Here is a 25,324-nt window from a genome sequence, read left to right as displayed (position 1 = left end):
TCCTAGCACAGAACCTTGTGGAACTCCATAATTAACTTTAGTCTGTGAAGAAGATTCCCCATTTACATGAACAAACTGTAATCTATTAGACAAATATGATTCAAACCACCGCAGCGCAATGCCTTTAATACCTATGACATGCTCTAATCTCTGTAATAAAATTTTATGGTCAACAGTATCAAAAGCAGCACTGAGGTCCAACAGAACAAGCACAGAGATAAGTCCACTGTCCGAAGCCATAAGAAGATCATTTGTAACCTTCACTAATGCTGTTTCTGTACTATGATGAATTCTAAAACCTGACTGAAACTCTTCAAATAGACCATTCCTCTGCAGGTGATCAGTTAGCTGTTTTACAACTACCCTCTCAAGAATCTTTGAGAGAAAAGGAAGGTTGGAGATTGGCCTATAATTAGCTAAGATAGCTGGGTCAAGTGATGGCTTTTTAAGTAATGGTTTAATTACTGCCACCTTAAAGGCCTGTGGTACATAACCAACTAACAAAGATAGATTGATCATATTTAAGATTGAAGCATTAAATAATGGTAGGACTTCCTTGAGCAGCCTGGCAGGAATGGGGTCTAATAAGCTTGTTGATGGTTTGGATGAAGTAACTAATGAAAATAACTCAGACAGAACAATCGGAGAGAAAGAGTCTAACCAAATACCGGCATCACTGAAAGCAGCCAAAGATAATGATACATCTTTGGGATGGTTATGAGTAATTTTTTCTCTAATAGTCAAAATTTTGTTAGCAAAGAAAGTCATGAAGTCATTACTAGTTAAAGTTAATGGAATACTCAGCTCAATAGAGCTCTGACTCTTTGTCAGCCTGGCTACAGTGCTGAAAAGAAACCTGGGGTTGTTCTTATTTTCTTCAATTAGTGATGAGTAGAAAGATGTCCTAGCTTCACGAAGGGCTTTCTTATAGAGCAACAAACTCTTTTTCCAGGCTAAGTGAAGATCTTCTAAATTAGTGAGACACCATTTCCTCTCCAACTTACGGGTTATCTGCTTTAAGCTACGAGTTTGTGAGTTATACCACGGAGTCAGACACTTCTGATTTAAAGCTCTCTCTTTCAGAGGAGCTACAGCATCCAAAGTTGTCTTCAATGAGGATGTAAAACTATTGACAAGATACTCTAACTCCCTTACAGAGTTTAGGTAGCTACTCTGCTCTGTGTTGGTATATGACATTAGAGAACATAAAGAAGGAATCATATCCTTAAACCTAGTTACAGCGCTTTCTGAAAGACTTCTAGTGTAATGAAACTTATTCCCCACTGCAGGGTAGTCCATCAGGGTAAATGTAAATGTTATTAAAAAATGATCAGACAAAAGGGAGTTTTCAGGGAATACTGTTAAGTCTTCTATTTCCATACCATAAGTCAGAACAAGATCTAAAATATGATTAAAGTGGTGGGTGGACTCATTTACTTTTTGAGCAAAGCCGATAGAGTCTAATAATAGATTAAATGCAGTGTTGAGGCTGTCATTCTCAGCATCTGTGTGGATGTTAAAATCGCCCACTATAATTATCTTATCTGAGCTAAGCACTAAGTCAGACAAAAGGTCTGAAAATTCACAGAGAAACTCACAGTAACGACCAGGTGGACGATAGATAATAACAAATAAAACTGGTTTTTGGGACTTCCAATTTGGATGGACAAGACTAAGAGACAAGCTTTCAAATGAATTAAAGCTCTGTCTAGGTTTTTGATTAATTAATAAGCTGGAATGGAAGATTGCTGCTAATCCTCCGCCCCGGCCCGTGCTACGAGCATTCTGACAGTTAGTGTGACTCGGGGGTGTTGACTCATTTAAACTAACATATTCATCCTGCTGTAACCAAGTTTCTGTTAGGCAGAATAAATCAATACGTTGATCAATTATTATATCATTTACCAACAGGGACTTAGAAGAAAGAGACCTAATGTTTAATAGACCACATTTAACTGTTTTAGTCTGTGGTGCAATTGAAGGTGCTATATTATTTTTTCTTTTTGAATTTTTATGCTTAAATAGATTTTTGCTAGTTATTGGTGGTCTGGGAGCAGGCACCGTCTCTACGGGGATGGGGTAATAAGGGGATGGCAGGGGGAGAGAAGCTGCAGAGAGGTGTATAAGACCACAGCTCTGCCTCCTGGTCCCAACGCTAGACAGTCACAGTTTGGAGGATCCCAAAAAATTGGCCAGATTTCTAGAAATGAGAGCTGCTCCCTCTAAAGTGGGATGGATGCCGTCTCTCCTAACAAGACCAGGTTTTCCCCAGAAGCTTTGCCAATTATCAATGAAGCCCACCTCATTTTTTGGACACCACTCAGACAGCCAGCAATTCAAGGAGAACATGCGGCTAAACATGTCACTCCCGGTCTGATTGGGGAGGGGCCCAGAGAAACAACAGAGTCCGACATTGTTTTTGCAAAGTTACACACCGATTCAATGTTAATTTTAGTGACCTCCGATTGGCGTAACCGAGTGTCATTACTGCCGACGTGAATTACAATCTTACCAAATTTACGCTTAGCCTTAGCCAGCAATTTCAAATGTCCTTCGATGTCGCCTGCTCTGGCCCCCGGAAGACAATTGACAATGGTTGCTGGTGTCGCTAACTTCACATTTCTCAAAACAGAGTCGCCAATAACCAGAGTTTGATCCTCGGCGAGTGTATCGTCGAGTGGGGAAAAACGGTTAGAGATGTGAACGGGTTGACGGTGTACACGGGGCTTCTGTTTAGGGCTACGCTTCCTCCTCACAGTCACCCAGTCAGCCTGCCTTCCCGACTGCACGGGGTCTGCCAGGGGGGAACTAACGGCGGCTAAGCTACCTTGGTCCGCACCGACTACAGGGGCCTGGCTAGCTGTAGAATTTTCCACGGTGCGGAGCCGAGCCTCCAATTCGCCCAGCCTGGCCTCCAAAGCTACGAATAAGCTGCACTTATTACAAGTACCGTTACTGCTAAAAGAGGCCGAGGAATAACTAAACATTTCACACCCAGAGCAGAAAAGTACGGGAGAGACAGGAGAAGCCGCCATGCTAAAACGGCTAAGAGCTAGTAGCTACGCTAAGCTAGCGGATTCCCAAACAGGGAATCCGACACTAGACAGGCTGTGGAGCAGCACAGGTAACGCACGACAACAGTGCTAAAATAAAATAAAAATCCACTAGACAGGCTGTGGAGCAGCACAGGTAACGCACAACAACAGTGCTAAAAAATAAAATAAAATAAAAATAAAAATCCACTGGACAGGCTGTGGAGCAGCACAGGCAACGCACGACAACAGTGCTAAAACAAAATAAAAATCCACTGGACAGGCTGTGGAGCAGCACAGGCAACGCACGACAACAGTGCTAAAACAAAATAAAAATCCACTAGACAGGCTGTGGAGCAGCACAGGTAACGCACGACAACAGTGCTAAATAAAAATCCACTGGACAGGCTGTGGAGCAGCACAGGTAACGCACGACAACGGTGCCAAAACAAAAAACCACTAGACAGGCTGTGGAGCAGCACAGGTAACGCACGACAACAGTGGTAAAAAATAAAATAAAAATCCACTGGACAGGCTGTGGAGCAGCACAGGTAACGCACGACAACAGTGCTAAAAAATAAAATAAAAATCCACTAGACAGGCTGTGGAGCAGCACAGGCAACGCACGACAACAGTGCTAAAATAAAATAAAAATCCACTAGACAGGCTGTGGAGCAGCACAGGTAACGCACAACAACAGTGCTAAAAAATAAATAAAATAAAAATAAAATCCACTGGACAGGCTGTGGAGCAGCACAGGCAACGCACGACAACAGTGCTAAAACAAAATAAAAATCCACTGGACAGGCTGTGGAGCAGCACAGGCAACGCACGACAACAGTGCTAAAACAAAATAAAAATCCACTAGACAGGCTGTGGAGCAGCACAGGTAACGCACGACAACAGTGCTAAATAAAAATCCACTGGACAGGCTGTGGAGCAGCACAGGTAACGCACGACAACGGTGCCAAAACAAAACAAAAAACCACTAGACAGGCTGTGGAGCAGCACAGGTAACGCACGACAACAGTGGTAAAAAATAAAATAAAAATCCACTGGACAGGCTGTGGAGCAGCACAGGTAACGCACGACAACAGTGCTAAAAAATAAAATAAAAATCCACTGGACAGGCTGTGGAGCAGCACAGGTAAAGCACGACAACAGTGCTAAAAAAAAATAAAATAAAAATCCACTGGACAGGCTGTGGAGCAGCACAGGTAACGCACGACAACAGTGGTAAAAAATAAAAAAAAATCCACTGGACAGGCTGTGGAGCAGCACAGGCAACGCACGACAACAGTGCTAAAAAATAAAATAAAAATCCACTGAACAGGCTGTGGAGCAGCACAGGCAACACACGACAACAGTGGTAAAAAATAAAATAAAAATCCACTGAACAGGCTGTGGAGCAGCACAGGCAACGCACGACAACAGTGCTAAAAAATAAAATAAAAATCCACTGAACAGGCTGTGGAGCAGCACAGGCAACACACGACAACAGTGCTAAAAAAAAAAAAATAAAAAATAAAATCAAAATCAAAATCCACTGGACAGGCTGTGGAGCAGCACAGGTAAAAATCCACTGAACAGGCTGTGGAGCAGCACAGGTAACACACGACAACAGTGCTAAAATAAAATAAAATCCACTAGGCAGGCTGTGGAGCAGCACGACAACAGTGCTAAAAAATAAAATAAAAATAAAAACGAAAGCGTTAGCAAGCTAGTTAGCTTGCCAACGCTGATGAAGGTTAGCTGATAAAAGTGCTCCGTCGCGATGCTTCGACCGTTAGAGGTCTTCTTTAGGCGTTGGAGCACGGTGAAAAAGTAAAAAAAAGTAAAAAAGTAAAAAAGTCTTGAAAAAGACTGTTAATTCAAAGAACTCAAACAGCTCAGTTCAAACAGCTAACAGATACAGCAGAACACCGCTGTGCTCCGGAACAGGAAGTCAAGACCTCAGGTGGCGCCACCTCTTGTAGCCTCTGACCGTAACTCTGCTCTCTTGATCTGTTTGTTCTTCCTGCCAGCAGTACTCGATCCAACAGCTGGAGGCGGTGGCCACCTGGGGACTCAGGACTTGGCGGCTTACTTGTGTTGCAGGTCTCCGCTGGCAGTGGAAATCGTGTGGGGCCGACTCTTCTCTGGACAGGCATCTCCTATCCTCGAGCCTGCCCACACGTCACCTATTGTTTAATTGTCTGTTAGCTAAAGTCGTATCTGTATTCCGTTGTGCACATTTGTGCACATTTCACAACATTAAATTGTTATCTTTGGCATTTTCATTGTCCGTTCATTTACGCCCCCTGTTGTGGGTCCGTGTCACTACACTTTCCCAACAGAACTGTCCACAATTTTCTTGACGTTTCCAGAATTATCTTGAAATTTCAAGAAACTTTTAGAACTTTCTGTTGTGTGGGCCGCCAGAAGAGGAGGTACTGCTGGCCCACCACCAGTGGGCGCCCTGCCTGAAGTGCGGGCTTCAGGCATGAGAGGGCGCTGCCGCCACGGACACAGCCGGGGGTGACAGCTGTCACTCATTATCTCGTGACAGCTGTCACCCATCTACACTTCATCATACCACTCCATAAAAACCGGACGTCATCTCCACCTCATTGCCGAGATATCATCGACCTGTGAAGGTAATATTCTCAGCCTTAAAACTAACTGTGTCTTAGTCTGAACTCGTTTTACAGCTGTTTTCCTGTGGAGTGCCTTATCTGGGAGATTGGCGTAATCAGTGACGGCTTCGCTTCACACCCCAGCCAGATAAGTGTTTGAGACAGGAGCTGCACGAGTGTGTGTGAGAGGTGGAGGTGGACTCTCCACCATTGTTGCTACTGGGTGTGCACACACCCACATCTTTTTGTTTCTGCTCCTCGCCAGCAGTACCAGATCCGACATTCGGAGACGGTGGCCACCTGGGGACTCGGGACTTGGCGGCTCCAGTGTTCTCCCGGTTCGGTGGCGGAGGAAATCGTGTGGTTCCGGTTCTTCTCAGGACAGACGTCTTCTATCCTCGAGCCTGCCCATACGTCACCTTTGTGGATTGACTGTTTGCAAAATTCTGTATTCCTCTGTATTGTGGTTGTGCTCATTCACAACAGTAAAGTGTTCAAATTCGACTCTTTCATTGTCCGTTCATTTACGCCCCCTGTTATGGGTCCGTGTCACTACACTCTCCCAACAGGATATCTCGGCCAATGTCATGGATCCCGAGGGGCATCACCCATCTGTTGAACAGCCAATGGAAGAGCAGGGTGCACAGGTGTCTGCAGAAGGCATGATTGGTGAGTTGCAGCAAATCCTCAAAGCCTTTACCGCTTGGTTGGATCTGATGACCGAGCAAAACGTCATCCTTAATCGCAGGATGGAGGCTCTCACCGCACAGGTGGAAGCACGCGCTCAGGGCGCTGCTGCAGCTCGTCCTCCTGCCGACCCAGTGCAGAATAAAGACGTTCCACTGGTCGTTCAACGACCCCCCCCACCATCCCCTGAAGCATACATAAGTCCCCCAGAGCCGTACGGAGGTTGTGTGGAGACGTGCGCGGACTTCCTTATGCAGTGTTCGCTCGTCTTTGCACAACGACCCGTAATGTACGCGTCTGACGCCAGTAAGGTGGCTTATGTAATTAACTTGCTTCATGGTGAGTCACGCGCTTGGGCTACGGCGCTTTGGGAGCAAAAGTCACGGCTCCTTACCACTTATACTGGGTTTGTGAGGGAGTTCAGAACAGTTTTTGATCACCCTAACAGAGGAGAGACTGCTTCAACAGTGCTCCTGTCAATGAGACAGGGGCGCCGGAGCGCAGCCGAATATGCAGTCGAATATGCAGTCGACTTCCGCATCGTGGCTGTGAGGTCCGGCTGGAATAACGTTGCGCTCCACGCCGCCTTCATAAACGGACTGTCGTCGGTCCTGAAGGAGCACCTGGTAGCGAAGGAAGAACTGCGGGATTTAGATGGGCTTATTGATCTCGTTATACAGTTAGACAATCGGTTGGAGGAACGCCATCGGGAGCGAGACGAAGGACGTGGCCGGGCACGCGCCGTCCCTCTCCCTTCCGGGTCCGAAAGGTTCCGCCCTCCCCACGCTCCACAGCCTCAGCGCTCCGTGTGGCAACTGCTCCCCCTGCTCATGAAGCCATGGACACGAGCAGGGCCACATTTAACAGACAGAGGAGGCTGGCCCGCGGGGAGTGCTTTGTCTGCGGCTCGAGTGAGCACCCAGAGAGGCTGCCCCAAGCAGTTTAAACACCAACGCCCGCCCCTAGAAACTGGGCTTAGGGTGGGCCAAGACATTCACGTGGGACACACACATATTTCCACACGACTCGCAGTTACAATCCTGAGCGGGGATTTAACCCTTCAAGCCCCAGCACTGGTGGACACGGGGTCAGAAGGGAATCTGCTAGACAGCAGATGGGCTAGGGAGGTAGGGCTCCCTCTGGTGGCGCTCCCTTCGCCATTGCAGGTGCGGGCACTAGATGGCACCCTTCTCCCTTTAATCATGCACAAGACACAACCTGTAACTCTGGTGGTGTCTGGAAATCATCGGGAGGAGATCGAGTTTTTTGTGACTCCTTCTACCTCCCGAGTGATTTTGGGCTTCCTGTGGATGTTGAAACACAATCCCCGGATTGATTGGCCGTCTGGGGTAGTGGTTCAGTGGAGCGAAACCTGCCATCGGATGTGTTTAGGTTCCTCAGTTCCTCCCGGTTTACAGGCTAAAGAGGAGGTCAAAGTCCCTCCCAATCTGACGGCGGTGCCGGTTGAGTACCACGATCTTGCTGACGTCTTCAGCAAGGATCTGGCACTCACCCTTCCCCCGCAGCGTCCGTATGATTGTGCCATTGATTTTATTCCAGGCGTGGAGTTCCCGTCCAGCAGGCTGTACAACCTCTCACGACCTGAGCACGAATCAATGGAGACCTACATCCGGGACTCATTAGCTGCCGGGCTGATCCGGAATTCCACCTCCCCGATGGGTGCAAGTTTCTTTTTTGTGGGCAAGAAAGATGGCAGACTCCGTCCATGCATTGATTACAGGGGCTGAATGAGATTACGGTTCGCAATCGATACCCGTTGCCCTTGTTAGATTCCGTGTTCACCCCCCTGCATGGAGCCAAAATCTTTACAAAGTTGGATCTTAGGAATGCGTATCACCTGGTTCGGGTCCGGAAGGGAGACGAGTGGAAGATGGCATTTAACACCCCATTAGGTCATTTTGAGTATCTGGTCATGCAGTTCGGCCTCACTAATGCCCCCGTGACGTTCTAAGCTTTGGTTAATGACGTCTTGCGGGACTTCCTGCACCGATTCGTCTTCGTATATCCGAACGATACACTCATCTTTTCTCTGGACCCTGAGACTCATGTCCAGCATGTACGTTTGGTCCTGCAGCGGTTGTTGGAGAACCGGCTGTTTGTGAAGGGCGAGAAGTGCAAGTTCCACCGCACTTCTTTGTCATTCCTGGGGTTTATCATCTCCTCCAACTCCGTCGCCCCTGATCCGGCCAAGGTTGCGGCGGTGAGAGATTGGCCCCAACCAACAAGCCGTAGGAAGCTGCAACAGTTCCTCGGCTTTGCAAATTTCTACAGGAGGTTCATTAAGGGCTACAGTCAGGTAGTTAGCCCCCTGACAGCCCTGACCTCTCCAAAAGTCCCCTTCACCTGGTCGGATCGGTGCGAAGCCGCGTTCAAGGAGGTGAAACGACGGTTCTCGACTGCACCAGTTCTGGTGCAGCCCGACCCTAGCTGCCAGTTTGTGGTTGAAGTGGACGCCTCTGACTCAGGGATAGGAGCTGTGCTATCCCAGAGCGGAGAGACCGATAAGGTTCTTCACCCGTGTGCCTACTTTTCTCGCAGGTTGACCCCGGCTGAACGGAACTATGACGTCGGCAACCGAGAACTCCTTGCGGTGAAAGAGGCTCTTGAGGAGTGGAGACACCTCTTGGAAGGAGCGTCTGTGCCGTTCACGGTTTTCACTGACCATCGGAACCTGGAGTATATCAGGACCACCAAGCGGCTGAACCCCAGGCAAGCCTGCTGGTCACTGTTCTTCGGACGTTTTGACTTCCAGATCACCTATCGCCCCGGGACCAAGAACCAGAGATCGGATGCCTTGTCCCGGGTACACGAAGACGAAGTCAAAACTGAGCTGTCGGATCCACCGGAGCCCATCATTCCGGAGTCCACTATCGTGGCCACCCTCCGGGAGGCCCTGGCACAGAGCCCGGATCCCGGAACTGGGCCAAAGAACCGACTTTACGTCCCACCAGAGGCCAGAGCTGCAGTCTTGGATTTCTGTCACGGTTCCAAGCTCTCATGTCATCCAGGGGTGCGAAGGACCGTGGCAGTTGTCCGGCAGCGCTTCTGGTTGGCGTCTATGGAAGCTGACGTCCAGCCGCTTCCTGTGCCTCATCGCCCCTGGTCCCATATCGGCCTGGATTTCGTCACGGGCCTCCCGCCGTCCCAGGGCAACACCACCATCCTCACGATAGTGGACCGATTCTCCAAGGCGGCCCACTTCGTGGCCCTCCCGAAGCTCCCAACGGCCCAGGAGACAGCAGACCTCCTGGTCCACCACGTCGTCCGTCTGCATGGGATACCAACTGATGTAGTCTCGGCTCGTGGTCCCCAGTTTCCTCTCAAGCCTGGAGGAGTTTCTGCAGAGAACTGGGGGCCACCGTGAGCCTCTCGTCCGGGTACCACCCACAGACGAACGGACAGGCAGAACGGGCCAACCAAGAGTTGGAACACACCCTCCGCTGTGTGACATCCGCGCACCCGACGGCCTGGAGTAACCATCTGGCCTGGATCGAGTATGCACATAACAGCCAGGTATCTTCTGCCACCGACCTCTCCCCATTTGAGGTGTGTCTAGGGTACCAGCCCCCATTGTTTCCCGTGGTGGAGGGAGAGGTTGGTGTGCCCTCGGTCCAGGCCCACCTGCGGAGGTGCCCTCGGGTGTGGCGCACCGCCCGTTCTGCCTTGTTGAAGGCCCGGACGAGGGCTAAGACCCATGCAGACCGCCGGCGGTCCCCGGCCCCTGCATACCAGCCTGGGCAGGAGGTGTGGTTATCAACGAAGGACATCCCACTCCAAGTGGACTCCCCTAAGTTGAAGGACAGGTACATTGGACCATTTAAAAGCCTCAAGATCCTCAGCCCTGCCGCAGTGAAGCTCCAACTCCCAGCTTCACTGCGGATCCACCCTGTTTTCCATGTGTCCAGACTGAAACCACACCACACCTCACCCCTCTGTGCTCCCGGTCCGGTGCTGCCTCCTGCCCGGATCATTGACGGGGAGCCGGCTTGGACAGTGCGCCGGCTCGTGGACGTCCGTCGAATGGGCCGGGGGTTCCAGTATTTGGTGGACTGGGAGGGGTATGGACCCGAAGAACGCTCCTGGGTAAAGAGGAGCTTCATCCTGGACCCAGCCCTCCTGGCCAATTTCTACCGCCGTCACCCGGATAAAACCTGGTCGGGCGCCAGGAGGCGCCCATTGAGGGGGGGGTCCTGTTGTGTGGGCCGCCAGAAGAGGAGGTACTGCTGGCCCACCACCAGAGGGCGCCCTGCCTGAAGTGCGGGCTTCAGGCACGAGAGGGCGCTGCCGCCACGGACACAGCCGGGGGTGACAGCTGTCACTCATTATCTCGTGACAGCTGTCACCCATCTACACTTCATCATACCACTCCATAAAAACCGGACGTCATCTCCACCTCGTTGCCGAGATATCATCGACCTGTGAAGGTAATATTCTCAGCCTTAAAACTAACTGTGTCTTAGTCTGAACTCGTTTTACAGCTGTTTTCCTGTGGAGTGCCTTATCTGGGAGATTGGCGTAGTCAGCGACGGCTTCGCTTCACACCCCAGCCAGATAAGTGTTTGAGACAGGAGCTGCACGAGTGTGTGCGAGAGGTGGAGGTGGACTCTCCACCATTGTTGCTACTGGGTGTGCACACACCCACATCTTATTGTTTCTGCTCCTCGCCAGCAGTACCAGATCCGACATTCGGAGACGGTGGCCACCTGGGGACTCGGGACTTGGCGGCTCCAGTATTCTCCCGGTTCGGTGGCGGAGGAGATCGTGTGGTTCCGGTTCTTCTCAGGACAGACATCTTCTATCCTCGAGCCTGCCCACACATCACCTTTGTGGATTGACTGTTTGCAAAATTCTGTATTCCTCTGTATTGTGGTTGTGCTCATTCACAACAGTAAAGTGTTCATATTCGACTCTTTCATTGTGCGTTCATTTACGCCCCCTGTTGTGGGTCCGTGTCACTACACTCTTCCAACACTTTCTAGAATGATAAAAAAAATAAAATCAAAGTTTGTGCTGAAAGTAGTCATTTTTCCATAGACTTTAGACATAAGCAGTTGAAATATAACACTTAGAAGCCAGGAACAAAAATTGTGTTACATAGTGTAATCATGAAGTGCCTGGAGTTATCAGTCTCCCAGCACATCAAACACTATGCCCCACCCTCCCTCGACCCCCACCAGTTTGCTTACAGGGCAAACCGGTCTGCAGAGGATGCCATCACCCTCACTCTCCGTACAGTGCTGAGCCACCTGAAGAATAAGAAGAGCTATGGGAGGATGCTCTTCATGGACTGCAGCTCAGCGTTTAACACCATCATATTGGACATACTCATCACAAAACTGCTGGAATTACAGATCCCCCTCCCCACCTGTAATTGGATTAAAAGACAAAAGAACTCATCATGAACTTCAAGAAGAGCTGACATGACCACTCCCCCCCCCCCCCCCCCCTCACAAATGGAGAACAGATGGAAACTGTCATCACCAAATTCCTGGGGGAATTGAGGAGCTGTCCTGGACCACCAACACTGCATCACTGGCAAAGAAGGCTCAGCGACGTCTCTACTTCCTGTGCAAACTCAAGCGGGGAAGTGCTCCACCAACCATCATGAGCACTTTCTACCGTGGCACCATTGAGAGCATCCTTTCCAGCTCCATCACTGTGTGGGGTGGAAGCTGCACTGACTACAACAGGAAAGCCCTGCATCACTTAGTGAATGCACTGGAAGGATCATTGGTGCCCCACTCCCCTCTCTGCAAGGCATATATATCACCCGCAAAGCGACCACAATTGTGGGCGATGCAAGCCACCCCGCACACAACCTGTTCAGCACTCTGCCCTCCGGGAAGAGGTACAGGAGCCTCCGGTCCCACACCACCAGACTCATAAAGAGCTTTATCCACCAGGCTGTGAGATTACTGAACTCTCTCCCCCCAGCTCCATCCAGGCTTTCATGTAGCGAAATATATATATATAAAATCTGTTGCCCATGACCAATGTCCTGCACTGTTTCACTTTATCACTACCACACCACTTGCACAGTGTCTTAACAAAAATCTGCTGCTGCTACAAATACTGAATGGTTTGCACTACTGCACTTTGCACTTTTACTCCTACCTCAGACACTATACTGGAAATATATTTGTGCAATTTACTGTCCTTATTGTCAAAATGTCTTGTCCTGTCGTCAACGAGGGAAGGTGAGAAACAAAATTTCGATTCCTTCTATGTCTAGTACATGTGAAGAATTGACAATAAAGCCGACTTTGACTTTGAAGAAGAATCAGCAGTGACTTACACTTATTGCATGTGCTCATGAAGAACAACCTGGACACAATGCTGTTTTGGTCTTCTATCACGCCTCAGTGGAGAGCATACTGACATACTGTCTGGGTGTGTGGTACACAAGCTCCACAGCCAAGGACAGAAAGGCACTGCAGAGGGTCATTAACACTTCCCTAAAGATCATTGGCTGCCCTCTGCCCAGCCTGGAAAACATTGTCACATTCTGATGCCTTAGGAAAACCAAGGCCATCTGTTGTGTGTTGGGGCGTGTGGCTGGATGTTTTGGTGTTCTTTTCTTTTCTTTGCTCTTCAGGTGGCATGGAAACTGATTTGTCTGTGGAGAAGGTGCTGGCTGAAAAGTCCTCACCCTCATCAACATCATGTGAAGCACCTGTGACTGGTGCTCACATGCAACCTTAAAGACTTTCAGCTGAAGCAGATAATTGGATGGCGTTCTGCATTTAAGGCATGTGTGATTCAAGCAGAACTGCCGGAACTTGACCTTGTGATGTCCGTTTGTGAGACGCTGAGGACCGCGCCTGGGTTTGACACATCGAGCCCGTGAAGCAAGGAAGGGTGAGGACACATGCTGTCAGCACACATTAAAGGTGATTAAGTGTTCGACTAATTGTTGATAGTAACTTGGTGTTTTGTTACACAGTATACTGGAATTGTGATGAGAATTGTGCAGTTTGCTTCTCACTGCTGTGGCGTGCAGGATAAGTGATCCTCCACTTGTTGTGAGAAGCTGCTCATTTGCATAAAGTTAAAAAATACAGACCTGAATGTGTTGCTGATAGCGTGTGTCTTTTGAAAGATGTTGTTGTAACTGCTGACTTACCTCACCTCTTCTTTGCTTCACAGAGAGTCAGTTTGTCGTGTCCACCTGGGGGGTGTTTGTCTGGTGGTAGTGGGTCCAGGAACGCCGGGCTTCTATCCTTTTGGGCGCTTAAGAGCGTGCCAACAGTCACTCCACCAGAAGGACGTTCTTTTAGTTTTGTACACATTATTATGCACAGGTGAAAAATAAATTGTTTCTGTTGTTGGAACCGCTTTCTGGTTATTTTTAGCGCTGGGTTCTGTCTGACGCAGGTCCGCTCCTCAACTCGCGTCGACACATAACACCATCACAGGAAACCCCTTACACCCTGCCTACTCCCTGTATGCCCTGTTGCCCCCTGGGAGATGCTACAGGTCAAAAAAGTCCCACACCAGCAGGCTGACAAACAGCTCCTTCCCCTGGTCCATACATACTGCAAACACTCATGAACACACAAACAAACACACACACACACAGACCTACTCCCATAAACACCTCCCAACCAACCAACCCAATCCACCCCCCTCCCAGTGTTCACAATTACTGCCCTAAATGTTTTCAGCCACATTTGAAACTGTACTTCATTCATATGTTTACATCCATATATATATTTTAATATACAGTATGTTTCATATTTTAACATTTTTTTGTGGTGTATAAGATGTCTTTTCTTTTGTGGTGTTCAGTGGTGCCCACAATGACCCCATGACCTGATTAATATGCAATTAGATCCATGTTTCTATGGTGGTCATTCCTGGAACTGGGTCTACCGGCAAGCCAAAGACTGAGTTTAGGTGCACAGACCTTGGAGATATACTTGCGAAGGCTTTGCTGGATTGAAGGATGGATAGGTGCACAGTGCTATCAGGTATATTAACCACCAGTATTTTGTTTGGGCATGGCAGGGGATAATAAACTTTAATTACAATATTGTAAATATCTTTAGAGGCCTTATAATGACCTTTCCATTGTATTTCATTCTCTGATTTAAGAAATGGTTGTTTGTTTGTGTGTTTGTATTTTTCACTTCTCCAAAGTCCTTGGTGCAGTTTCCACAAAACGTGTTGTGTGCATGTAGGTTGAACCCAGAATTTACCTTAAGGAGTTTGTTTTGGCAAAGGGCAAGGCCACTGGGATCAAAGAACAAAATTTTGCTTTAACTGTCTGTTTGGGCAGCATGGTGGCTTAGTGGTTTGCACTGTTATCGCACAGGTTTGCTCCCAACCTGGTCCTTTCTGTGTGGCATTCATATGTTCTCCCCATGTTTGTCTGGGTTTCCTCCAGGTATTTTGGCTTTCTCCCACTTTCACAGACATGTGGGTTAAGTGAATTGGTGACTTTACATTAACCGTAATGATTACTGATGTGGGACCGTCGTGTGACTATCCAAGAAATTGCGGAAGAGGTGGACATCAGCACTTTTGGCACATTCGGCACCGAATCCACCATTCGGAAGATTCAGACGGCTTTCGGTGGCTTTTCAGTCGTGTGACTATCCGAGAAATTGTGGGCGAGCTGTGCATGTCACAACATGTCCTGTGAGGCTTCAACATGGTGGTGCTTTTGCTGCGCCATCAGCTTCGTGCCGATGAATTTCGCCGCCACTCTTTTCATGGCAAAATCTTCTACCACAGTGGAATGTGCCTAAAGTGCTGATGTCCACCTCTTCCGCAATTTCTCGGATAGTCACACGACAGTCCCACATCATCACAGCGTTCACTTTGGAAATGATCCGGTCATTTCAGCATGTTGATGGCCGCCCGGAGCGCAGCGCACTCTCCACCGTTGAGCGGACGTCTTTAAACCGGTTGTACCGCTCCTTAATCTGTGTGATGCCCATAGGATCGTCACCGAAAGCCGCCTGAATAATCCGAATGGTTTCCACCTGGCTGTCGCCCAGTTTCTGGCAAAATTTGATGCAGTCGCACTGCTCCAGTCGTTCTGCCATTTCCTTGCAAAGAAAAAACGATGAGAGACTCCACCCATCCTCACACAAAGTCTGCTTACAAGCAAATGACGCAACCGACAGGCGTGAAAAAAATCACGCATGCGCACGAAGGTTCAAGGTTTGCTCATGCAAGCACATGTGATTCAAATCCATCAGGTTTTTGAAAAAAATAAAAAGGTCAGATACTTTTCTAACAGACCTCGTATATATATATATATATATATATATATATATATATATATATTACACTCAACAAAAATATAAACGCAACACTTTTGGTTTTGCTCCCATTTTGTATGAGATGAACTCAAAGATCTAAAACTTTTTCCACATACACAATATCACCATTTCCCTCAAATATTGTTCACAAACCAGTCTAAATCTGTGATAGTGAGCACTTCTCCTTTGCTGAGATAATCCATCCCACCTCACAGGTGTGCCATATCAAGATGCTGATTAGACACCATGATTAGTGCACAGGTGTGCCTTAGACTGCCCACAATAAAAGGCCACTCTGAAAGGTGCAGTTTTATCACACAGCACAATGCCACAGATGTTGCAAGATTTGAGGGAGCGTGCAATTGGCATGCTGACAGCAGGAATGTCAACCAGAGCTGTTGCTCGTGTATTGAATGTTCATTTCTCTACCCTAAGCCATCTCCAAAGGCATTTCAGAGAATTTGGCAGTACATCCAACCAGCCTCACAACCGCAGACCACGTGTAACCACACCAGCCCAGGACCTCCACATCCAGGATGTTCACCTTCAAGATCGGCTGAGACCAGCCACTCGGACAGCTGCTGAAACAATCGGTTTGCATAACCAAAGAATTTCTGCACAAACTGTCAGAAACCGTCTCAGGAAAGCTCATTTGCATGCTTGTCGTCCTCATCGGGGTCCCGACCTGACTCCAGTTCGTCGTCGTAACCGACTTGAGTGGACAAATGCTCACATTCGCTGGCGTATGGCACGTTGGAGAGGTGTTCTCTTCACGGATGAATCCCGGTTCACACTGTCTAGGGCAGATGGCAGACAGTGTGTGTGGCATCGTGTGGGTGAGCGGTTTTCTGATGTCAATGTTGTGGATCGAGTGGCCCATGGTGGCGGTGGGGTTATGGTATGGGCAGGTGTCTGTTATGGACGAAGAACACAGGTGCATTTTATTGATGGCATTTTGAATGCACAGAGATACCGTGACGAGATCCTGAGGCCCATTGTTGTGCCATACATCCAAGAACATCACCTCATGTTGCAGCAGGATAATGCACGGCCCCATGTTGCAAGGATCTGTACACAATTCTTGGAAGCTGAAAATGTCCCAGTTCTTGCATGGCCGGCATACTCACCGGACATGTCACCCGTTGAGCATGTTTGGGATGCTCTGGACCAGCGTATACGACAGCGTGTACCAGTTTCTGCCAATATCCAGCAACTTCGCACAGCCATTGAAGAGGAGTGGACCAACATTCCACAGGCCACAATTGACAACCTGATCAACTCTATGCAAAGGAGATGAGTTGCACTGCATGAGGCAAATGGTGGTCACACCAGATACTGACTGGTATCCCCCCCAATAAAACAAAACTGCACCTTTCAGAGTGGCCTTTTATTGTGTGTGTGTGTGTGTGTGTGTGTGTGTGTGTGTGTGTGTGTGTGTGTGTGTGTGTGTGTGTGTGTGTGTGTGTGTGTGTGTGTGTGTGTGTGTGTGTGTGTGTGTGTGTGTGTGTGTGTGTGTGGGTTCAGGACTTGCCCAAGCGAGGTCAAATTTGCCAAAGGTCAAAACTTAACTTTTTCATAATTACACTGATTACAAAATGACACTGATGAGACACAGGAAGAAAGCCATGACAATGCACAAGAGATAGATAGATAGATAGATAGATAGATAGATAGATAGATAGAGATAGGTACTCAAGTACCTCTTCTTGTTGGAATGATGTTCTAAAGCATTTTGTTACAATGTATTAGAATGAGAAATTGAAATAAATTATTTCAAAAAATGAAGGCCAAAAGCTATTGAATTAAAAAGTCTAAAACTCTGAAATGTTTCATTATCTACAAGTTACTATACAGTAGGTCAGCAATAGCTACGTATATCACTGAAAAGAAACATTCTTTACACTGACAAGTTTAAATATAAACAGATCAATACTGCACAAAGCCGCCATGTGTAATGTTGCACTCAAATTTCATGTTTGAAATCAAGAGGCAGTACAATTATTCAAAGTTGCTAAAAAACCTTGTTTTTCTTTGTTGATTTTTCTCAGTTAAACCTAACTGTTTATACTTTAATTATTGCTTGTAAACACATTTCACTCATATAACCCAAAGTTGCGTGTAACCCAGCATTAATCGTTGTGGCTTTCCCCCACCATGATATTTTATTTGCTGTAATAAGACAAACATTTCTTTCAAGCACATTTGTTTTTGTGGTTTTAGTTGTTTGTTGTGTGGAAGGTGGATTTCCCCATTCTTTGGAAAACTTCCCAGAATATGGTGCACGCACACATGATCACATGCCACACACGCACACACTCAGAAACCCTTACACACTTGCCCTTAGAGCCTCACTTAAAAACAATTATACCATTTCAGTAACTCAGCATAATAAGTCTTTACGTGATTTACATGAAGGCCAAGTTGTAAATTGTACCTGCCTTAAAAAACAGTACGTTACACAGCCTCTCAGCGGTTGTGCTAGAATGAAATGGCTGGAGGCTAATTTCTTTCTCTGAAGAGGTTCAGGAGATGACACGAAAACTGAAGTCATGAGGTCAGGATATTGTTCAGAATACGCTGCTCCTCTCTGGTACCGACTGAATACAGTGGTTGATTCTTGTCAGCTGAAATCCTGAAATGATTTATATGTCCATGCACTTGTAACTTTACAATTCAATTTTTCAATTTATTTTCATTTATATAGCGCCAAATCACAACAGAGTTGCCTCAAGGCGCTTCACACAAGTAAGGTCTAACCTTACTAACCCCAGAGCAGCAGTGGTAAGGAAAAACTCCCTCTGAGGAAGAAACCTCAAGCAGACCAGACTCAAGGGGGTGACCCTCTGCTTGGGCCATGCTACAAACATAAATTACAGAAACAATTCACAGAACAATTCACACAACGAATATACAGGAAATGCTGTTGGTGCATAGGACAGGAGGGTTTCCAGCACAAATACAACTCCCATCTCTGGATGGAGCTGCACCTTAAACAGAGAGAAAAAACAGAATCAGGCATCAGAAAAACAAGAAATACTGTATAATTTGCCAGCATTAATCAACAAGAAAAACAGAAGAAATACTTAGGTGATCGCCGACCACTAGCCCTAAACTTCACTAAAAGACCCAGAATTTATGCAAATTTGAGGCCGCGGCCCGCTCCATTTCCTAATAAAATGAATTAAAAGAGTAAAAAGCGTAAAACAAAACTATACCAGTATGCTAGCCATACGAAAGGGAAAATAAGTGCGTCTTAAGTCTGGACTTCAAAGTCTACACAGAATCTGACTGTTTTATTGACGCATTCATTGACTTTAGTGGGAATCAGACCGAGCCTTTGGAAATGAATGAAACTAAAATAATAATAATAATAACAATAATAAAAGTAATACTTGGTCATTGGTCATGGCAATCCCTCAGTGGTGAGGACGATCACCTCTTGATTGATTCCTGAATGGGATGGTGGATGCAGAGGAAATCTACATTCAGGGTCAATTTAGAGATGCCCGTGTGTGGGTTTGTTTCATGTGGGAGCATCGATGCACGTCAACAAACACACTGTCCTTGGCAGATCTTTAGCCTGGCCTGATCACTGGGAAATCCCAGGCAATTGGGGTCTGAGGACCTGCTGCAGCCTTCATCCACATTCACAGCCATTGGGTTACAAGTAGGGGCTGCCACAAACGAGCATGTTGATAGTTGACTAGTCACTGATTATTTTTGCGATTTTTCGACTAACAATATCATACGTAAATTGCAGCTTAACACACCAGCATGCAGCTGCTCTTATATGACCATCATTAGCTTCAAGCCTGAATTGTTTAAGGTATGTGCTAACTAAAAATAAAGACAATTAAGATGATATTTCATTCAACCTTTATTTGGTAACTAAGTCGTCCATTGAAGAGGAACGCATTTTTAGCACTGTAACATAGCATTCTAAAACATTAGCGTTTTCGCATGCATGGGTGTCGGACTGGGTGGGGGGGGTAAAGGGTACTATGTACCCACGGCAAAGAGCATGGGGGGGGCCCCAAGAAACTGACATTAAATACATTTTTGTGTTGCATGTTATTAATGTCCATACAATTCATGTTGTAAAAGAATATAATCAGAATGAATGTATAAATGTTACAAAACATAATTCTGCTCTAACAATAATACTCTCTGAGGGCCCTTCCACCCCTGCACAGTTGTACAATGGTTTAGTCCAGGCCCACAGCTGGCACGTTGCCACACACACACACACACACACACACACACACACACACACACACACACACACACACACACACACACACACACACACACACACACACACACACACACACACACACACATCCCAAACGGGATCTGACAGAAAGAGGTGGTGTTTAGTAGTGCTGAAACAACTAATCAATTTAACTGATTATTAAAATAGTTGTCAACTAATTTAGTCATCAATTAGTTGTTAAATAACTTTGTTTTACTGCAAATGTTTCGTTTCTTCCATATAAATAAACTGTTTCTGCAGCGCGTCTTTGCTTTGAACCTTGAACCAATCGAAGCAGTGATTCGGAGATCGAAGCACTGCTTCGATCTGGTGCTTTGTTGATTCAGTGTTTTATTTCGCTTAGTCTTCATTTTTCCCCACTAAAACCCCAAAGAGCACATGTCTGTGAGTAATATTTACCTTTTTATGTTAATCTGACCTGTTATGGTCTTCTGAAACAGTTGATAGATGTATTTTATAACTTAAAAACAGGACCAATGCTAACGCGTTAGCATGTCTATGGCATTTTCAATGTTGAAGTTAGCATTAAGCTGTTACAGCTATCAGCACATTTGTTTTCTGTATAATAATTCATGGCTCAGCGTTTGTTGTAAAAGAGTCTTTAGTCAGGTCTTTAAAATACTTTCGTGGACTCTTGCTGTAATATGTTGTCAGTGGTTGTGATAGTTGCTGTAGGCATCTACAAATTCTCAGAATCATGTGAAACCTGATGGAAATCTCTTTGTGGTGTGTCGGTGATAAATGGACTGCATTTATAAATGGACTGCATTTATATAGCGCTTTACAATTATGCCTCACATTCACCCCGATGTCAGGGTGCTGCCATACAAGGCACTCACTACACACCGGAAGCAATAGGGGATTAAAGGCCTTGCCCAAGGGCCCTTAGTGATTTTCCAGTCAGGTGGGGATTTGAACCCATGATCTTCTGGACTCAAGCCCAACACCTTAGCCACTAGACCATCACCTCCCCAGTGATGGTCTAGTGACATATACATACACACCCTCCCCTAGTGATGTATGTATATGTGCAAAATAAAACAAAACACTACTCCAGGTATGTTTTTGACGAGAATATAACATCATAACTTTGTTACAAGCTCAAACGTTGATGTTGCATGATAAAGGCCTTTTAATGATAACTCACTTAAAGAAATAATGGCAAAACTCACATGTAAGTAAAAAAAACAAAACAAAATGATTAATTGAAAAAATAATCAACCGATGAACTGATTAGTAAAATAATCGTTAGATGCAGCCCTAGTGTTTAGGCTGAAATAAAATATGTCTTTCCTAAAAAAAAATCAAAGTCTGGATTTCAAAAAAGAAGAGAAAAAAGGACAGGGAAAGAAAACTAAATGAGGGAAAGCAGCTGCTAATCAAATTTTTTGAAAAGAGAGGTGAGCTTGAAAGTTAGCTATATTGAGATGGGGGTCTGGGGGACCAAAGGAACGCACAGGAACGCACAGGAACGCACAGGAATGCACCAAATTGCACCATTTTTCTAGAAAATGGTGCAGTTTTGTCCCCCAGACCCCCCAACTCAGTATTGCTCCTCAGGCTAATGACATCATCCGCATTAATGTTAACTTTTACAGCTAAGTAAGTAGCTCACTATAGACATCAATCTTAGCGGCTAACTAGACAGTTAGCTTACTGAGACGACTGTCTCACTTCGTCAGAATCAGCCACAACGTGTTTCCTTCTCAGATGCTCCTGCATCGCCGTTGTACTGCCATGGAAGGCAAGGTCTGCCTTGCAGATTTTGCATTGCACGTTTTTCTCTTCTCGGGTGACCCGGATTACCACTAATGCACATGTGTGTCAAGGACAGAAAGACAGCGGAAGATACAGCAGCAGTTTTAGGAGAAATATAAAGCTTAAAAAGATAAACGATGACGTTGATTATTAAATTAGTCGCCGATGACTCTGATAGCCGATGTAATCGTGACTAGTTGACTAATCGTGGCAGCCCTAGTTGCAAGCCATCGCCTCCTGCGCCTGATGCTCCATTGAGGACTTATGTTTCACTGGAGTCCTGTTAGCCGTCTCATGTTCAGGGTTACCACAACTTCCACAGTGAACGTATTTTGCTGTATTTCACCCCTACAGGCAATCCCCTACTTGATCCATTCAACAGGTATCATGAGGCGTTTTGAAGGCAAACATTTACAAAATGTACAATTAAAAATAACAAAGATCATATAATTCTACAAATATTTCAACAAGTTCCAATCTAAAGCCATACATATATATATGCATAATCTCAGTTTAAATATTTCTACTGAGGTTGACCCCCCCTAAAATCCATATGAAGATTGTTCCATGAGACTGGATCACAGCAAGCAAATACAATGTAATTACAATGGCAAAGTCATACTTATATTGAAAGACAGAGAGAGGGAGAAGGAAGAAAGTCAGCCTTGGTTACATTCATACAAACTCCTTTCTCAAGGGTTGTGTGGAGGTATGGCCATGCTTCTCCTAAGGCATTACCAACCCAACACCCATGTCTATGGGACACTACATAGCCAAAACAAAATGGCTTTTTGTGGATTGATCGGGTTCATTGAAATTAATCATATTTGAATGAGTTTATACCCTTTTAAATAGATAATTATGAGAAGATAGCTTTTTCATTTTGGAATTATAGTGTTAAGAAATGGCAAGGGATGGACTCGTTTATTATTTATTTGCATTTTACATGGCAAAACCTGAACATGTATACAAATACCTATTCATTTTATGCCTATAAAGAATAGACCTTTGATTGTAGCCGATGAAGCGAGAGCAATTAAGGTTAGGTTGAGTGTAAATAACACACACTTAGAAGAGTATAACTAGTGTAGAACAGAATGTTCTTTATTAATCACAAAGACCAATTGTAATAGTTGTTCCACAGAAGCTTCCAGGAATATACTGGCACGCACATTCATACCTCAGTGTTAGTTAGTCTGGTTTGAGAGCAGACATCCAAAACACTAGATGAGATTGCTGTGCCAACAGTATCACATAAACACTGTAGGCTCATTTAAAAGATTTGGCAATGTGATTCTTCACTGGTATACAGTTCTGCCTTGTTTATACTCCACCAGCACCCTAGTCACTTTATCCCACCAATGCTAACTTAATTTCCTCCCAGGCAAAATTATAAAAAAAATTTTTTACACATTTGACAAACTTCATGTCTTGACAGTAGCAAGGCTCCTGTTTTGACTTAAATGGGAATTGGTCAGTAATTCATGCAGATACAGTTTGTCCACAGTGGGTTCTGTGATGAATGATATGTGCAAAACTTAACCATCAGTCTTATCAGATGGTTTCACCGTGCAGCAAAGTACAGAAGAGTTGGGAGGGAGAGGATTAAGGAAAGAGATCCAGGCAGCTGCTTGAGCGTGAGACGTGACTATCAATCTCCAATCTAGAAGTCACACATTTTGTCAATATAACCATCTACTGCCACATTACAGATGTTGGAAAACTATATCCCATTTTTCAATATTTCACCCTGAGAAAACCGAATAAAATAGTAACGCTCAAATGAAATAACTTCATCTAATTTAACAAGTTGATGCAAATACGACTTGTTCACTTCATCTGGGCAACCTAATTTATTTGAGTGTTACCAGTTGAATGTAATTTCATTTATTTAATTTTATATAGTGCCAAATCATAACAAAGCTGCCTCAAGGCGGTTCACACAACCAACCCCTAGAGAAAGCACACAGGTGACAGTGGTAAGGAAAAACACCTTCTGATGATATTGAAGAAGAAACCTCAAGCAGTCCAGACTCAGAGGGGTGGCCCACTGCTGAGTTGAAGCACTTTAATTAGGTTGGTCCAACAACTGTCTTTTCTCTTTTCCATTTTCTCTCTTAGTCTGCACTAACTTCCTGTACTCGGTTTAGAGTTTACTTTGTGCACAAAAGTCAGTTTTAGTTTACCCGATGTTGGCAGACAGGGTGGCTGTATTAGAGAGTCATGTGGACAACAGCTCCTTTTATTTGAGTTCGATGTCACAGGCACTCCAGATGAGCTTCGTGCCGGTGCGGCTAACGTGCCTGTTAGCATGAGCTTAGCTCTGCCAGTGACAGATGACTGCTTTCATACTGCAGTGAGGCAGAAGAAAGCATGAAGAATTAGCGGTACCATCCCATACACCTTGTCACGTGATGCGGTACTTGCACTCTTCCTGACCATTTGTGTGTTCTTTCAGTTTTGTTGGGGCATCCTGTGGTTTCCCTTCCCTTTTTTTGTGGGAGATTTTCTGGGAACAGTCACTAGTTTCTTCTCATGTGTTCCCGTTTTTAATGCTGCTGTTTCATTTGTTTTTTGTTGTTGTTGGTCTGCCAACCTTTAGTTAGTTTCCCCATTATACTCTCATTCTGTCTCCTTAGATTGTTTTGTTTTCAGGTTTGGCTTTGTGTTTTAAAATGTGTAGTGGGTCAAAGGCCGTCTTCACTTTCCTTCCCAGCCTTTTGTCCAAGTGTGTTTTCTGAGTGCCTTTTCGTGGATTTGGACTATTTCCTGTCTTAATCGGACTTAATCGGAGTGTTTAACTGCCATTTAAATTGTGTTTTTTTTCTGAGTGCCTTCTGAGTCTTTTGACCCTTTTGTTACATTCACTGGATTCTGAATTTTTGTCCATAGAGTTTGACTTGAGCTGATTAATGTGTACTGAACATTGGACTGATCTCCTTTCTTGAGCTGCATTATGGACACGTTACTTTTGTTGTGCTTTTTTTGTGAGAACTTTAAGCAGAGGCGATTTTAGACTTCTAGTTTTAAGGGTGCTTAGCACATTTTTTAAATTTTCAAAATCTAGATGTCCAGAAATACAATTTCCCATGATTTCAGAGTGAAAACATTGCTTGTAAAAGCTGCATTCATTGTCAAAATGATAAAAAACACATATTATCAATGGATAACAGCCCATACATAAAATTCCTGCATTCTGATGCAGTTTATATAACAAATAATTTAATATCCTAATGTGGTGAGGGCAATTAGTAATTGCAACTTTGGAGCAGGTCTGAAATATTCAGAGGTTGAGTAAAGTATATTATCCTTGTTTTTATATTAGTCTTATGAGCCTATAGTTATTGAAGATTTTTTTTATTTTATCTTAACAGATTATTGTCATAGTTGTTGTGAAAGTGTCGTGACACGGACCCACAACAGGGGGCGTTAATGAACGGACAATGGATAAGCCAAAAAGTAACAATTTAATGTTGTGAATCGCACAACGAAGTACAGACAATAACAATATGGTGGATTGTCAATTATACACAAGATGACGTGTGGGCAGGCTCGAAGATAGAAGACGTCTGGTGAGAGAAGAGCCGGATCCCACACAGCTTCCACCACCAACGGATCTGAAGAACACCGGAGCCGCCAAGCCCTGTGCCCCAGGTGGCCACTGTCTTC

This window comes from Thalassophryne amazonica, chromosome 9, assembly GCF_902500255.1.
Source record: "Thalassophryne amazonica chromosome 9, fThaAma1.1, whole genome shotgun sequence".
In the NCBI taxonomy this organism is placed as follows: domain Eukaryota; kingdom Metazoa; phylum Chordata; class Actinopteri; order Batrachoidiformes; family Batrachoididae; genus Thalassophryne; species Thalassophryne amazonica.
Note: the sequence above shows the minus strand (reverse complement) of the source record.